Raw genomic sequence first — 17289 nt, 5'->3', positions numbered from 1 at the left:
TAAATACATGTAATTTTCTCCTTGAAACATTTAATTGAAGTACTGTAGAATTCCATTCATTCCTACGGAGGACTGCTCCTACTAGGGAGTGCCAATATAGACAACCGGTGGCTTCAAAGCCTCTCAATGGCCAATACATAGCATCAGCAATCCAGGGTTATGTACAGTGAGGGAAAAAAGTATTTGATCCCCTGCTGATTTTGTACGTTTGCCCACTGACAAGGAAATGATCAGTCTATAATTTTAATGGTAGGTGTATTTGAACAGTGAGAGACAGAATAACAACAAAAAAATCCAGAAAAACGCGTATCAGTGTAGAACACTAATTCAAGGGTTTTTCACCGTATCAGTGTATTTGTCAATGTTTTTCTCTGAGGCTACCTGGAACATATCCAGGTCGGCCATGACATCATTTTCTGGAATTTTCCAAGCTATTTAAAGGCACAGTCAACTTAGTGTATGTAAACTTCTGACCCACTGGAATTGTGATACAGTGAATTATAAGTGAAATAATCTGTCTGTAAACAATTGTTGGAAAAATTACAAGTAGATGTCCTAACCGACTTGCCAAAACTATAGTTTGTTAACAAGAAATGTGTGGAGTGGTTTAGAAACGAGTTTTAATGACTCCAACCCAAGTGTATGTAAACTTCCAACTTCAACTGTGTATGTACACTACCGGTCAAAAGTTTTAGAACACTAATTCAAGGGTTTTTCACCGTATCAGTGTATTTGTCAATGTTTTTCTCTGAGGCTACCTGGAACATATCCCAGTCCGCGTGATCAAAATCCCCAGCTACAATAAATGCAGCCTCAGGATATGTGGTTTCCAGCTTGCATAAAGTCCAGTGAAGTTCTTTGAGGGCCGTTGTGTTATCGGCTTGAGGGGGAATATACACGGCTGTGACTATAACCGAAAATAATTATCTTGGGAGGTAATACGGTCAGCATATGATTGTGAGGTATTGTAGGTTGGGTGAACAATAGGACTTGAGTTCCTGTATCTTATCACAATCACACCATGAGTAGTAAATCATGAAACATACACCCCCGCCCTTTTTCTTCCCAGAGAGATATTTATTCCTGTCTGCGCGATGAACTGAGAACCCAACTGTCTGTACGGACTCAGAATGTATATCCCGAGAGAGCCATGTTTCCGTGAAACAGAGTATGCTACAATCCCTGATATCTCTCTGGAATGAAATCTGTGAGGAAACCTGATTTCTCTCTGGAACGAAATCTCTGGGGTACAAACAAATGATCCGATTCGGGAAAGTCGTATTCCTGGTCGTAATGCTGGTAATGCTGGTGAGTTACCGCCGCTCTGATATCCAAAAGTTCTTCCCGGCTGTATGTAATAACACACCAACAATTTCCTGGGCTAATAATGTAAGAAATAACACACAAAAAATACTGCAAAGTTTCCTAAGAGCTAGAAGCATTGCAGCCCTATCCGTCGGCGCCATTTTCAGTCTCGAAGCAACGCTGCCGCCACTGCTGATTCCTTGCTTCTACCAGAGAGCTACAGTACCTGGCTGACAACAGTGGAGCTGTTAACATCACCAGGCAACGTTCCCACACCACATCTGAGCAGAGGATCCAATACCGACAAACCTATGCATGTTCTCTATCCCAGTTAACCCGTGATTTTTTTCAATACTGCTTTATTGGCGTGAGTGTAATTTACCGACTCGGTACTGATACCCTGTTTATATAGACAAGTTATCATTATTCTTTGTTTATTTATTATTACTTTTATTATGACGTGTTTTACTTTTATATTTCTTCATCTCTGCATTTTTGGGAAGGGCCCGTAAGTAAGCGTTTCCCTTTTATAACAAGATGCCCAGCGCTTCAAGCCTCCTCCTCAACCCTCTTGCTCTCTCCCCACCCGCAAAATTGCAGGTACATCTTGCGCCATAGGCTATACTAATCTGTCCATCACGCATGTAAACAACTACACCTGTTGTTTACCTGTGAAATATATATTTTTTTACATTTATCTTATTAAATTACATCACCAATCAGTGCGGATAGAGCAAGCAAGCTAGTTGTTTACATGCGTGATGGACAGATTAGTATAGCCTATGGCGCAAGATGTACCTGCAATTTTAACAGTCAAACATAGATGCATAAAGTACCAGTCTGAAGTGAGCTCTAAATGGGCCTTCCTTATATAGTGCCTTATATACGGTTACATAAAAACCAACATAAACATGATTCATTGGATTGGTTCCTACATGTGACTGTCTCCGTCTCCTATCTTAACTTAAACATATTCTGGCCGTTCTGCCAGATGTTCCTAAGGAGAGGGTCATGGCCGTCTCCCCCTCAAATCTCTACCCGGCACCTACAGGAACCAATAATTGTATGTACAATTCAAGGCTATCTCTTCAGACAACAACATTTCCCTCACATTCCCTCCTCATCACTCTGTGATAATAATCTTTACATTTTATGGTAAGCATTAGATTATAGCTTCGTTCAAAGGGAAGTTCTATCAAAATACCTCATTATAAGTAAACGAAATCAACACATAAAACAGGCACTTAATCCTTTCAAACCCTTAATTCTGGGTTGACAATCCAATTTCTAAAACCATTGCAGTAGAATGGCTTAACTTAAGACCTTCACTTCATTCAGTTACACATATGCTTCTTTATGATCCAATTCCATTCATGGTAATACTATCATCATAATAAATCATAATAAAGGTTATACTTCTTTTAACGGGAGTGAATCTAATTTCATTCATAATCATCATAAAGCTAAAATCTACAATCAAAGGTTATAATCAACGGGAGTGAGTATATCAAAAATGCACACACATACACAAGAGATCTGTAGATTCAGAGGTGAATAAATCTCCAAAGCTCTTACCGCAATCGGGTTGCATTGACATATGTTCCACGTAATATAGACAGATTATTGGTTTAGATGACATTACCTTCTAAACTTGTTAAAATGAAAACAGCATTCTATCATTACTCATCCTTCTCTACAGGGGGGAATGAAAGCTGATAGCTGCTGAGATCTTATTAGCCAGAGAGGCACAGATAGCCTTACAGCATGTTAGTAATTAGGCAAACTAAGCAAAAAATGCACGCTGTAGCACATTGGGCAATTTGGGATCCCCAACTTCCAAACAGGGATTCCAACCAAGTTGCAAGCGTCCGCTCTGATTTTGGGGGATTTTTCTTAGCAACAGTGGCAATGTATTCAGCAAGATCAGTCACATTAGAAGAGTGGTCACCCTGAGGAAGGCACAGTGATGCCGAAACATTGGTAAAAACCCATTCAATTGCTGGGAGTTTATACATGGAGTGTGCGACTTTCTTTATTTTGATAATTTATTCGCCGTTAGTCGTCTCCACACAAACTATTTTTTCTGGGTGTGTGCCAGCTCATGTTTTTGAATCTGGGACCAAAGTACAACCTTCATTGTCAATCATTGCACAAGTTCCCCCTTAACCTGCCAGAAGAGAGGGTTTTGCAGAGCTAACTTACGCAATTATTTTAGTTCATTGCCAATTTTCTCAATGTGTCTAGAGATGTCACGAATTTGGTCTAGGGCACATGCAACTCCATACCCAGGGAAGAACACACCAAATAACCTGGAGGCAGGTGTGTGAGTGATGTCAGTTAGAGACCTCTCATCTCTCCTCATTCCAGGAGGTTTGTAGTCTCTTAACAGAGCCTTCAGATCCCTCTAATTATTTGGAACGGTTCTCATAGCTGTCACCACAAACCCAACAGCACCTCCCCAGTTCGAGGGAAGGCTATAAGCCATCTTACCACACAGCCAATAGGTTCCATCAATAGGTTCCATTCGGAGCTCCTCACAAAGGGATAATAACATTATAGACTGAAATACCATAAGTAACATTACCAGGTTCCCCAGTGTCGGCATTGTTAATGGTTAACTGTGGTTGTGTAATGCAGAAAATGTCATTGGGTCAGGGTTATGTGGCATCTCTACTAAGAATGGTAAGTCCATTTGCATAGTCAGACTTACCCCTATGGGAACTCCCACAAGTGGTAAACCTGCTCCTACCTTAACTGGCCCCAACCCACACATCCAACACACTTTTTGTCCAGACGTAAGATTAGCAACCATTTCTGCTCTAGAGAGGAATAGATTGTCATCATGGTTATGGGGGCCCAGCAGGGCTCTCCTTCTCCGATGACCATCTACTTCTTGGCCACTACTCCGGGCCTGCGTTGTTCCCATTGGCTTAGGACTCATCTCATCTATTTCTGTCAGGTTTCTCACAAGAGGACAGCCTACTGTTCTTATTAGCACTCCTGTGCTAATGCAGAGGAGGGCCACACTGCACCACCGGAACTGGCGAGGGCCCATCTTCTTCTGGATCAGGAACTCGTCTGCAGTGCAACTCATGGATCCAGGTTTCTCTCTCAGCAACCTTCACCGCAGTGGGGGTGGTCAGATGAACTTGGTACGGGCCTCTCCACCAGGGTTCCTTCCAACTCTTTCTCCTAAAGTCTTTCACCACCACGAAATCACCTGGATTCAAACAGTGTTCAGCTCCACCTGCTAGATTTGACAAATTCACCCGGGGGAAAAGACTCTTAATATATTATTCCAAATAAGTTGGGTTCATGGAATGCCTCTGCTGATCCTATGCAGTATGCAGTAATCATGTGCCTATGAACCAGAGTGTCCTAGTAGGGAGTCCACTGTGTGCAGCTCACCCTGCACTAACATAACATGAGCATGTCTACTTCTGCTAAGCTTCCCAGTAAAGCAATGAAAACAATCAAGCATCCCAGAAAAGTGCAAAAAATAGCCCACGTTAACATATGTAGCTTAAGAAACAATGTTCATGAAATAAATAATTTGCTAGTAACAGATCACATTCATTTTCTGACAATCTCTGAAACTCACTTAGATAATACCTTTGATGATACAGTGGTAGCAATAAATGGTTATAAACAAGCCAGAAATGCCAAAGGTGGAAGTGTTGCCGTTTTATATTCAGAACCACATTCCTGTAAAGCTTAGAGAGGATCTCATGATACTGTTGAAGTAATATGGCTACAGGTTTATCTGCCTCACCTAAGGCCCATTCTGGTGGGAAGCTGCTATATAACAGTCAACAGAGAGGTATATTTTCTGGGTGATTTTAATATTGACTGGCTTTCATCAAGCTGTCAACTCAAGAAAAAGCTTCAAACTGTAACTAGTGCCTGCAACCTGGTTCAGGTTATCAGACCAACCTACCAGGGTAGTTACAAACAGCACAGGAATGAAATCATCAACATGTAGTGATCACATTTTATTAATGCTGCAGAAATGTGCATTAAAACAGTATCCAAATCCATCAGATGTAGTGATAACAATATAGTAGCCATATTTAGAAAAACCAAAGTTCCAAAGGCTGGGCCTGATATACTGTATAAGAGGACATACAATAAGTTTTGTAGTGATTCCTATGTTGTTGATGTAAATAATATTTGTTGGTCTGTGCTGTGTAATTTGGAGCAACCAGACGCTGCACTTGACACATTTATGAAATTGCTTATTCCAGTTACTAATAAGCATGCAACCATTAAGACAATTACTGTAAAAATTGTTAAATCCCTGTGGATTGATGAGGAATTAAAAAATTGTATGGTTGAGAGGGATGAGGCAAAAGGAATGGCAAATAAGTCTGGCTGCACAACCAATTGGCAAACGTACTGCAAATTGAGAAATCATGTGATGAAACTGAATAAAAAGAAGAAACTATACAATTAAACAAAGACAAATGATAGTAAAAACCTTTGGAGTACCTTAAATTAAATGAAAAGACAAGCATTGTAATTTTGAATTCCGTAAAGTAAGTGTGAAAGAAATAAAAAAATGTTTGTCTATCATCAATGACAAGCCACTGAGGTCTGACAACTTGGATGGAAAATTACTGAGGATAATAGCGGACGATATTGCCACTCCTATTTGCCATATCTTCAATCTAAGCCTACTAGAAAGTGTGTGCCCTCAGGCCTGGAGGGATGCAAAAGTAATTATGTTACCCAAGAATAGTAAAGCCCCCTTTACTGGCTCAAATAGCCCACCAATCAGACTGTTATGAACCCTTCGTAACTTTTGTACAAAATTGTGTTTGACCAGATACAACGCTATTTTACTGTAAACAAATTGACAACAGCTGTTTTGTTAGACTTCAGTGTGGCTTTTGACATTATCGATCAGTCTGACAGAAAAACATATGTGTTATGGCTTTTCATCCCCTGCTATATTGTGGATAAAGAGTTACCTGTCTAACAGAATACAGAGGGTGTTCTTTAAAGGAAGCCTCTCCAACACAATCCAGGTAGAATCAGGAATTCCCCAGGGCAGCTGTCTAGGCCCCTTACTTTTAAAAACCTTTACTAATGACATGCCATTGGCCTTGAGTAAAGCCAGTATGTCTATGTATGCGGATGACTCAACACTAAACAGGTCAGCTACTACAGCCAGTGAAATCACTGCAACACTTAACAAAGAGCTGCAGTTAGTTTCAGAATGGGTGGCAAGGAATAAGTTAGTCCTAAATATTTCAAAAACTTAAAGCATTGTATTTGGGGCAAATCATTCACTAAACCCTAAACCTCAACTAAATCTTGTAATAAACAATGTGGAAATTTAGCAAGTTGAGGTGACTAAACTGCTTGGTGTAACCCTGTCATTGACAAAACATGCTGATACAACAGTAGCTAAGATAGGGACAAGTCTATCCATAATAAAGGGCTGCTCTGACTTTTCAACAACACTATAAACAAGACAGGTCCTACCGTTCAGTCATGTGGTCAGGTGCCACAAAGAGGGACCTCAGAAAATTACAATTGGCTCAGAACAGGGCAGCACGGCTGGCCGTTAAATGTACTTGGAGAGCTAACATTAATAATATGCATGTAAATCTCTCATGGCTCAAAGTGAAGGAGAAATTGACTTCATCACTACTTGGTTTTGTAAGAAGTGTTGACATGCTGAATGCACGGAGGTGTCTGTTTAAACTACTAGCACACAGCTCGGAAACCCATGCATACCCCACAAGACATGCTACCAGAGGTCTCTTCACAATCCCCAAGTCAAGAACAGACTATGGGAGGGGCACAGTACTACATAGAGCCATGGCTACCTGGAACTCTATTCAACATCATGTAACTGATGCAAGCAGTGGAATCAGATTTAAAAAACAGATGAAAATACACCTTATGGAACAGCAGGGACTGTGAAAAGAAACACACACAGGCACAGACACATATACACATGATAAGACACACACACTGCACACACTTACACATGGATATTGTATTGTAAATATGTGATAGTGGAGTAGTGGCCTGAGGGAACACACTAAATAAATTGGGTAAAGTTTTATGAAATGTAATATCATGTCATAATTTCAATTGTATATAACTTCCTTAATGTTGCTGGACCCCAGGAAGAGTAGCTGGGGATCCTTAATAAATACAAATACAAATAGAACAAAATGTATAAGAACTCCTAAGCCTGTGTTAACCTCAGACCTTATTTAAGGCACTGATCCCAAAACCCCATTCTTTCCCCTATTCATTTCCTCCATAGGAATGACCAATGAACCAGAAGTAGAAACCGCTAACTCATATCCGTTTTTTAGGACTACAAGCTGGCGAGCTCTATTGGTGGCGTGATCCACTAAGGCGGTAAGACCAGAGACCCTATACGGAAAAGTAATATATGGCCATATATGACCTTATATACCAAAGTATGTGACATATATTTAAAAAATATATGATCATACAGCGCCTTCGGAAAGTATTCAGACCCCTTCCCTTCCACATGTTGTTAAGTTACAGCCTTATTCTAAAATTCATTGAATAAATGTTTTTCCTCATCAATCTACACACAATATCCCATAATGACAAAGTGGAAATAGGTTTTTAGACATTTTTTCAAATGTATTAAAAGTAAAAACAGAAATACCTTATTTACATAAGAATTCAAGTGCATCCTCTGGTGGATCCTGTTTCCATTGATCATCCTTGAGATGTTTCTACAACTTGATTGGAGTCCACCTGTGGTAAATTCAATTGATTGGACATGATTTGGAAAGGCACACACCTGTCTATATAAGGTCCCACAGTTGACAGTGCATGTCAAAGCAAAAACCAAGCCATGAGGTCGAAGGAATTATCCGTAGAGCTCAGAGACAGAATTGTGTCGAGGCACAGATCTGGGGAAGGATACCAAACAATGTTTGCAGCATTGAAGGTCCCCAAGAACACAGTGGCCTCCATCATTTGTAAATGGAAGAAGTTTGGAACCACCAAGACTTTTCTTAGAGCTGGCCGCCCGGCCAAACTGAGAAATCGGGGGGAAAGTGCCTTGGTCAGGGAGGTGACCAAGAACCCGATGGTCACTCTGACAGAGTTACAGAGACCCTCTGTGGAGACGGGAGAACCTTCCAGAAGGACAACTATCTTTGCAGAACTCCACCAATCAGGCCTTTATGGTAGAGTGGCTAGACAGAAGCCACTCCTCAGTAAAAGGCACATGACAGCCCGCTTGAAGTTTGCCAAAAGGCACCTAATGGACTCAGACCATGAGAAACAAGATTTTCTGGTCTGATGAAACCTTGATTGAACTCTTTGGCCTGAATGCCAAGCCTCACGCCAGGAGGAAACCTGGCACCTTCCCTACGGTGAAGGATGGTGGTGGCAGCATCATGCTGTGGTGATGTTTTTCAGCGCCAGGGACTGGGAGACTAGTTAGGATCAAGGGAATGATGAACGGAACACAGTACAGAGAGATCCTTGATGAAAACCTGCTCCAGAGTGCTCAGGACCTCAGACTGGGGCGAAGGTTCCCCTTCCAACCGGACAACGACCTTAAGTACAGTCGTGGCCAAACGTTTTGAGAATGACACAAATATTAATTTTCAAAAAGTTTGCTGCTTCAGTGCCTTTAGATATTTTTGTCAGATGTTACTATGGAATATTGAAGTATAATTACAAGCATTTCATAAGTGTCAAAGGCTTTTATTGACAATTACATGAAGTTGATGCAAAGAGTCAATATTTGCAGTGTTGACCCTTCTTTTTCAAGACCTCTGCAATCCACCCTGGCATGCTGTCAATTAACTTCTGGGCCACATCCTGACTGATGGCAGCCCATTCTTGCAAAATCAATGCTTGGAATTTGTCAGAATTTGTGGGGTTTTGTTTGTCCACCCGCCTCTTGAGGATTGACCACAAGTTCTCAATGGGATTAAGGTCTGGGGAGTTTCCTGGCCATGGACCCAAAATATCGATGTATTGTTCCCCGAGCCACTTAGTTATCACTTTGCCTTATGGCAAGGTGCTCCATCATGCTGGAAAAGGAATTGTTCATCACCAAACGGTTCCTGGATGGTTGGGAGAAGTTGCTCTCGGAGGATGTGTTGCTACCATTCTTTATTCATGGCTGTGTTCTTAGGCAAAATTGAGAGTGAGCCCAATCCCTTGGCTGAGAAGCAACCCCACACATGAATGGTCTCAGGATGCTTTACTGTTGGCATGACACAGGACTGACGGTAGCGCTCACCTTGTCGTCTCTGGACAAGCTTTTTTCCAGATGTCCCTGAAAGAGGATTCATCAAAGAAAATGACTTTACCCCAGTCCTCAGCAGTCCAGTCCCTGTACCTTTTGCAGAATATCAGTCTGTCCCTGATGTTTTTCCTGGAGAGAAGTGGCTTCTTTGCTGCCCTTCTTGACACCAGGCCATCCTCCAAAAGTCTCCGCCTCACTGTGCGTGCAGATGCACTCACACCTGCCTGCTGCCATTCCTGAGCAAGCTCTGTACTGGTGGTGCCCCGATCCCGCAGCTGAATCAACTTTAGGAGACGGTCCTGGCGCTTGCTGGACTTTCTTGGGCGCCCTGAAGCCTTCTTCACAACAATTGAACCGCTCTCCTTGAAGTTCTTGGTGATCCGATAAATGGTTGATTTAGGTGCAATCTTACTGGCAGCATTATCCTTGCTTGTGAAGCCCTTTTTGTGCAAAGCAATGATGACGGCATGTGTTTCCTTGCAGGTAACCATGATTGACAGAGGAAGAACAATGATTCCAAGCACCACCCTCCTTTTGAAGCTTCCAGTCTGTTATTCGAACTCAATCAGCATGACAGAGTGATCTCCAGGCTTGTCCTCGTCAACACTCACACCTGTGTTAACGAGAGAATCACTGACATGATGTTAGCTGGTCCTTTTGTGGCAGCGCTGAAATGCAGTGGAAATGTTTTTTGGGGGGGGATTCAGTTCATTTGCATGGCAAAAAGGGACTTTGCAATTAATTGCAATTCATCTGATCACTCTTCATAACATTCTGGAGTATATGCAAATTGCCATCATACAAACTGAGGCAGCAGACTTTGTGAAAATTCATATTTGTGTCATTCTCAAAACTTTTGGCCACGACTGTACACAGCCAAGATACCGCATGACTGGCTTCGGAACAAGTCTCTGAATGTCCTTGAGTGGCCCAGCCAGAGCCCGGGCTTGAACCCGATCGAACATCTCTGGAGAGACCTGAAAATAGCTATGCACCGACGCTCCCCATCCAACCTGACAGAGCTTGAGAGGATCTGCAGAGAAGAATGGGAGAAACTCTTCAAATTCAGGTGTGCCAAGCTTGTAGCATCATCTCTGCCAAAGGTGATTTAACAAAGTACTGAGTAACGGGTCTGAATACTTATGTAAATGTGATAGCAAAAATGTAATATTTCCATATTTTTTTAATACATTTGCAAAAATGTCTTAACCTGTTTTTGCTTAGTCATTATGGGGTATTGTGTGTAGATTGATGAGGGGGAAAACTATTTAAGCAATTTTAGAGTAAGGCTGTAACGTAATAAAAAGTGGAAAAATGAAAGATGTCTGAATACTTTCACGAATGCACTGTATATTTAAAACTCATATAAACGTGACATATTTTTTAAATGTATGATCATATATTTTAAGAACATAAATATCACACCCCCATACAAAAAAATATTATATGGATATGTATTTTCATCATGCAAAATGTTCCACAATTTTTTTTCTTCTTCTTCAATTAATTTATTTGAACTGTATTCCAGAAAAGTTCGTTTTATGTCATATTTTTTAAAACCACATAAATCACACACATAGGGACGAATTCCTTTCTAATTGCATTTGGTGTTAGGCAACTTTATGATTACTTTGTTCCTTGTAGGTACTGTAATTGATACTTGCTATCTCATTTTGAGACTAGATTGAGATGGCGTAGACAACAATAGAGGGCTCGCAGTTGACGTACGACGCCTCCTGGCTGCCATGTTGGAAGACCACCGCATTTATTCTTCTGACAACAGCCGAGTGGCTTCCCCAAACTAAATGATAACAGTGCCTAAAACTAGTTGATTCATTACCACGGTAATTTTCTGTAGAGTATTTGGCTGCTCTAACAAGGCAGGAAAGACAACGGGAAAAAATATGTTTAAAGATTCCCCGCAATCATGAAACACCATTGGTGACACCAGTGAGATAAGACTCAAAAACTGTCAGAAAAGCGAAGAAGCCGTTTTTCTTGTAAAGGCCTGATCAGACAGCTGTCAGTAACTGGTCTGCTACGATCATTTCATCACTGGTAAATCAAGTCTGATCGATTTCGAGTTTTGTTAGCAACAACACTAAATTAGCTAGCAAGATAGCTTGTAGTCTATCAATTAGCATGTGTCGCGTGAGTTTAAAGTTGTAGGGAAGCTATTTTTCACCATTAAAATGCACCTTTATAACAAAGAATCGTGTGCCTCTATCATCGCATTTGCAGACTAATGTAAATCTACTATTCATAATGTGATGAGTAGATTGTATAGTGATAATTTAGGCTATTAATAAGCGCGTAACGGTAGTGACATAGGCCATATCAGAGCCGTTTCCTTCGCATGGGAATAATGTGGCCTTTTGATAAACTTTTCATGCAATTATACTACACTTTATATGACCGGCGAAATTAGCAAATGTTTTTTAATACGATGGTAGCCTACCGTAATCAAGGCCTATGAAAAAGGGTCCTGGCTAAAAGGGATCCATCTTTTGTCAAAATAAAAAATGTTTGTGGGGGGGATTTTATCTAACCGTAAACTAATTCTCCTAATCTGCTACGAAATATCAAATATGACGTTAATTTTACAAAAACTGGATCCCTTCTAGCCATGACAATGAAAAGGGGAGCCACAAACTGTACAATATGACATCCATATTGCCTGGAGGACATTATTTAAAAAAAAAAAGCTCCAGTGGTTGTCATATATTCATATAATAACCCAATGGAAATTTGTTGAGAACTTTATTCATAAGAGTGAAAATGTGTGGACATTACAACATAGGAAAAAGGCCTCAATAGGATAGGACAACCTGCTGTGTTGACTATTGCTTGTTCCAGCCCAACAATAGGTATACTCTTTATATTGCATTAAAACACCAGAATGAATTAAACACAACCAAACAATTAAGAGCCCTGATGGTATAGGTGACCTGAAGAAGGGATATTGTAACATCAGGTGTGCTTTTCATTTGTTGATGTACTACTGTAGGTTCCCAGCTGACCTCTATTATTAAGACACCCATGCTGACTGGATTCCCACTGTGAAGATGAGCAATGCTGCAGAAGCATCCGTTTCTACTTCTACTACTTTGTCCTTTTCCAAATATGAAAGGAGACTCCCTCAATTATACAAGATGGTTGTTATATGTGCTTTGGTCAATCTGAATGATTCTGTTGTGCCATTTGAGTAGAGCACCTTCACCTTGTCATGACAAAAGTGCCCCCTTAAACTGTATGAATATATAAAATGTCATTTGGAATGTGTAAAATACTGTTTATGATATTGTAAACATACTGTACTTTAAAAATAGGCTACATTGTTGTATGGGTGAATTGAAAATAGTAATATTTGCTTTGCCTAATCCCATTGAATAGAAAGTATTTCTTATAGCCCAACTATTTTATTTCTTAACAATTTAAACACATTTTGCAAAGACAATGTAATTGTTGTGGTAGTCTTAGTCAAACCATCTTCATTATCACAGTGCCACGCAGACCTTCTTGGAGAAAAGTATCTGGCATTGGACTTGGTAGTAGTAGTTGTGTATGTTTTAAGCTAAGGATCCCATCTCCTGCTTCCAGACATTTCACCACCTAGATTACAAGGGTTGAATTTGAAACAAAATATGGAATGTCAGCACAAGGCATGTACAAAATCTAGTATAATGATTAGCTTTACAAACATTGTCTCCTGGTATCATTTTTAAATTGAGAACATATAGCTGAACAATATGTAAACAGTGTGATTGAAGCTATCCTATGCTTCAGATGCATAATGTCAAGGGGTGCATTGCAAATGCCCAAAAGGCAAAGGCCATTATACTGTGGGCAAGTGGTTCCCTACTCCGGTCCTTGAGTATCCCCAACAGTACAGCTTTAGTGTAGCCCCGGACAAACACACTTGTCAACTAATTATCAGGCATGTTTGTCTGGGGCTACAACAAAAATGTGTGCTGTTGGGGGTATTCAAGGACTGGGAACCACTGCTGTAGGCCTATGGCTGCACTGGCATTGTATGATATTATCAGCTGCAAAATGGGTTCACATGGTTGATATCCTGAAAAAAATTGCGAGAATCAAATAAAACTAATTGGAGAGTTTATGACTGAACAAAAAGGTAATGTTCATTTGAGAAAACAGACATATTTGAGACAGATTCCCCTCTTTATTGCAGGAATGTGATCTGTGATTAATCAACATCAACACTAGTTAATCTTTAATAATAGTTAACAATTAAAACAAGTTTAAAAACAACTTCAAAGAATCAACAATTTCATATAATTTCAATGTGTATAAGTAAGCTAACGCATATGTAAAGGTTAGACATTTTAGTAACAAGTAGGCTATTATTACCAAAACAATTTCAGGTGAACCAAAAAGAGCCAATAGCAGTGGTGGCCAACCTCGAGCCACTGATCCCTGATCTACTGGGTGAGCAGACTAGGCTTATTAACTAATTAGGCTTGATATATTGAATCAGGTGTTTTAGTGCTGGGCTAAAACAGAAGCGTGCACACCCAGCAGGGTTGGTCTGCTCCAGTTATAATAGGTTTACACATTGTGTGACTTTTAAAAGTGTATACCCTTACTCTCCAGGGACATTCACTGGGACCTCTTCATCTGCAGACAGGCTTTGACAGCTCTCTGCATCTGAAGACAGAAAACATCACTAGGAAACAGGCTGCATTTTTTTCCCTTTCCATTATACTCAAGTTAGACAGCCCTTAATATTACGTTGCTATATCACTCTGTCCTCAGTTTCTCGCTATGGACAGGAACTTCCCTATCCCGAGTAGCCTACTCTCCCTTCTCTGACACCTGGACGTGCTAGCTAATCCTTTCACCCTCTTCCATGGCTGTTAGCTAGCTAACGTTACCTACCTAGCTACAAATGCATTTGGTGTTACAACGATAAATAAAGTGCATCAAGATAGCTAATATGAAGTTAGCAAGCTGGTGATATGTAAAGTTAACTAACTAGCGACATTTTTACTTACTTGAATAGGTTCTCCCACTGCCTCTGTTTTATGGGTCCTTAGAAAACTAAATAATGATTGTAGCAAAAGGCAGCCAGTCATGTTGACGATTAGAGGACTTTCCACTTCGATGGAGGTTTAACGACGGTTGGCATCCAATTTGTTGCATTACTGCCACCCACTAGACCTTATACTTTACTTAAAATAGAAAAATGTACTAAATAAATACCCTACCATCTAACACTATATTCACTAATTTCAAAATGATATAAAATAAAATTAACACCCCCCTACCTCACTAATTAAATGTATTTATTCCTACCTCATGCCATCACCCTAAAAGGATGGGACATCACCACATCCTGTAACTCTCCTGCTGTCAAGTCCTGCACACCCAAATGCCTCTCTGCACCACAACCTACATTTTCTGAGACTTCTGATCTATTCCTGCAGTACAATTAATAACCATTGCTATAAATGCCAAAAATACAATCTTACTGAAACTTATTTCACTTTTTGGCCTATCCCTCTGTACTGGTATATCTCTACTCTCACCACTTCTCCCCCTTAACCCATCTTCCTCTACTTTCTCCACTGCCTCAGCATATGACGACTTCTGCTCTACTACAGAAACCTCAACCTGCTTCTCTAGCACGGGACATTTCTGATCCCCAGCACCATGGGCACCCCTACAATTAACACATACCACTACTTTCCCCAATACTACACATTCCTTTGTCTCATGCCCTTCTGCACATTTCTCACACCTTGGACCCTCCCTACACACTGCTGCCACATGCCTATAAGCTTGACACCTGTAACATCTTAACATATTCGGCACATACGCTCGTACAGGATAACTTATATATCCTAACTTCACTTTATCAGGCAAAGACTCAGCTTCAAAACTCAAAAGAACAGACTGACTCTTCTGTTTCCCCACCCTGTCTGCGTCGCATCAAACGCCGAGCATCACTTATACCGGGAATCTTTCCCCTCGGCTAGTCAACGTTTATATCTACTGCTACCCCACTTATATCTCCTTTCATTGGTGCCTTTTTCTTGAGAACGAAACACTTTACTTACCCCCATTCGTTTTACTTCAAGCGCATTCTTCCTCTGCCCAACAGAAACACAAACAATTAATTATCACTAGACCATTTCTAGTTACCCTCACCGATTCCACATGACCCAACACTTTTTTCCCACCCACCGTGAAACCACAAATGGATCAGCCAAAAGGCAAGAGTTCACTTTCTCCATAAACTTCACTCCTACTATCACAGATTCTTCTTCATCCTGATCCTCGGTGCATACATCGATCTCCGATACTTCGCCCTCATTCACTTCCATTTCTCCTCCTGTCTTCTATCCGGCGTACAGCTCACTCTGCTTACACTTTCTACCATTCTTCTTTAACAAACAAACCATATTTTTTTCCCGCCCACCATTTCTAACCTACTCACACCCTTTTCCTCCTTCTCTCTCTTAGACCTCATCTGCCTCTCTTTTTCCCTCTAATCCTCCCCCGTATTCCAAGTATACCTTTCCTTGTGATAATACTGCACTTTTCATCCTGACATACATCTTGTTCTTGTCCTCTCAAGGGATGCCATTTAACTGGCTTTTCCAGTTACATGTGCTTTTCCAACCACCATCTACTGTTTCCCTCCCGAAAAGTCTGATGTTATTTTGTGATGTAGCTAGTAGTCCATGGCCGTGTTCGAGAGGATCAAAACCACAATGTATCATGGGTAAATTGTGACTGACTGACTGATCTACAAATACCAATTGTAGGTTTATAATTTGTGATGTACAAGTTTTGAAAAAGCTCAGAAACCTATCTTAAGTATGAATGTTTATTTTCATACAGTATAGTTGTGGCTGCCCATAAGGTAATGTAAACACGGTTTAGATATTGTTGTGTCAAACAGTGGGTTGCGCCCACAAGGGGGAGCGCGCGAGGTCTGCAGGAACTCAGTCCGGCTTTAAACTTACTCTTGAAAGTTTTAATAGTAGAACGGTGCAATTTTGAAATTGGGTCAAATGCATCATCATTGTCATGTTAGTCATTGCATACCTTAGAAAGAGATGTATAACTTTTCAGAAATGTCCAGATCAATTAGCTCATGTCAGCTACAGTGTTTTTATTTAGATTTTTTAGACCATAGATATTGTTGTCATTTTTTAGTCACTCAAATATCACATGATTACACATTAGACATGGCAAAATGTATAGAATTGCAAGAAAATGTGGCAACATTTTCTTTGCAACCCATGACAAAATGTGTAGAATTGTAGGAAATAAGCTTTAAACCTGAAAAATTCTCTCCATCAACAAGAGGGGTGTAAACAGTTTGTGTCATGAACAGTGTTTGTGCCCACAGAAATAGACTTGCACGAGATGGGGGTGCACGGGATGTTCCCCAATTCTGGAAGGGAGGAGCCGATTGAAAAAGTTGGGGAACCCCTAGTAAAATCCACTATTATTTTGGTCTTCCAACGATTTCCATTGGGAATTGTTTATACCTGTTGCCACCAGCAGGCGTCGCGAAGGAGAATGAGCACAGCGGTTTGCTTCTCCCCTCCCTCCTGTCTCCTATTTCTTTGTTCTGTTAAACAGGTTGGTACACAGGTAACAATTTCAAAGATTTTACTGAGTTACAGTTCATATAAGGAAATCAGTCAACTGAAATAAATGAATTAGGCCCTATGCTATGGATT

The 17289-nt window shown here is 40.5% G+C and overlaps 1 long non-coding RNA gene across 5 annotated transcripts; it reads right to left on the bottom strand.

Annotated features, from left to right (window-relative positions):
- Positions 1–12314: 12314 nt before the first annotated feature.
- On the bottom strand, positions 12315–16303 carry LOC115169485 (uncharacterized). Of its 5 annotated transcripts, none has more exons than XR_003870872.1 (5): positions 15779–16303; positions 15652–15684; positions 14587–14763; positions 14179–14239; positions 12315–13183 (listed from the first exon to the last, which is right to left on the bottom strand). It is a non-coding gene; the product is annotated as an uncharacterized LOC115169485 (long non-coding RNA). The 5 variants fall into 5 exon arrangements; XR_003870875.1 differs by having other exon boundaries at positions 14587–14758; XR_003870871.1 differs by having other exon boundaries at positions 15652–16303.
- Positions 16304–17289: the final 986 nt, after the last annotated feature.

The sequence above is a fragment of the Salmo trutta genome, chromosome 31 (genome assembly GCF_901001165.1).
Source record: "Salmo trutta chromosome 31, fSalTru1.1, whole genome shotgun sequence".
Classification (NCBI taxonomy): domain Eukaryota; kingdom Metazoa; phylum Chordata; class Actinopteri; order Salmoniformes; family Salmonidae; genus Salmo; species Salmo trutta.
The sequence above is the reverse complement of the archived record's forward strand: the minus strand, read 5'-3'. Positions and strand labels throughout refer to the sequence as shown.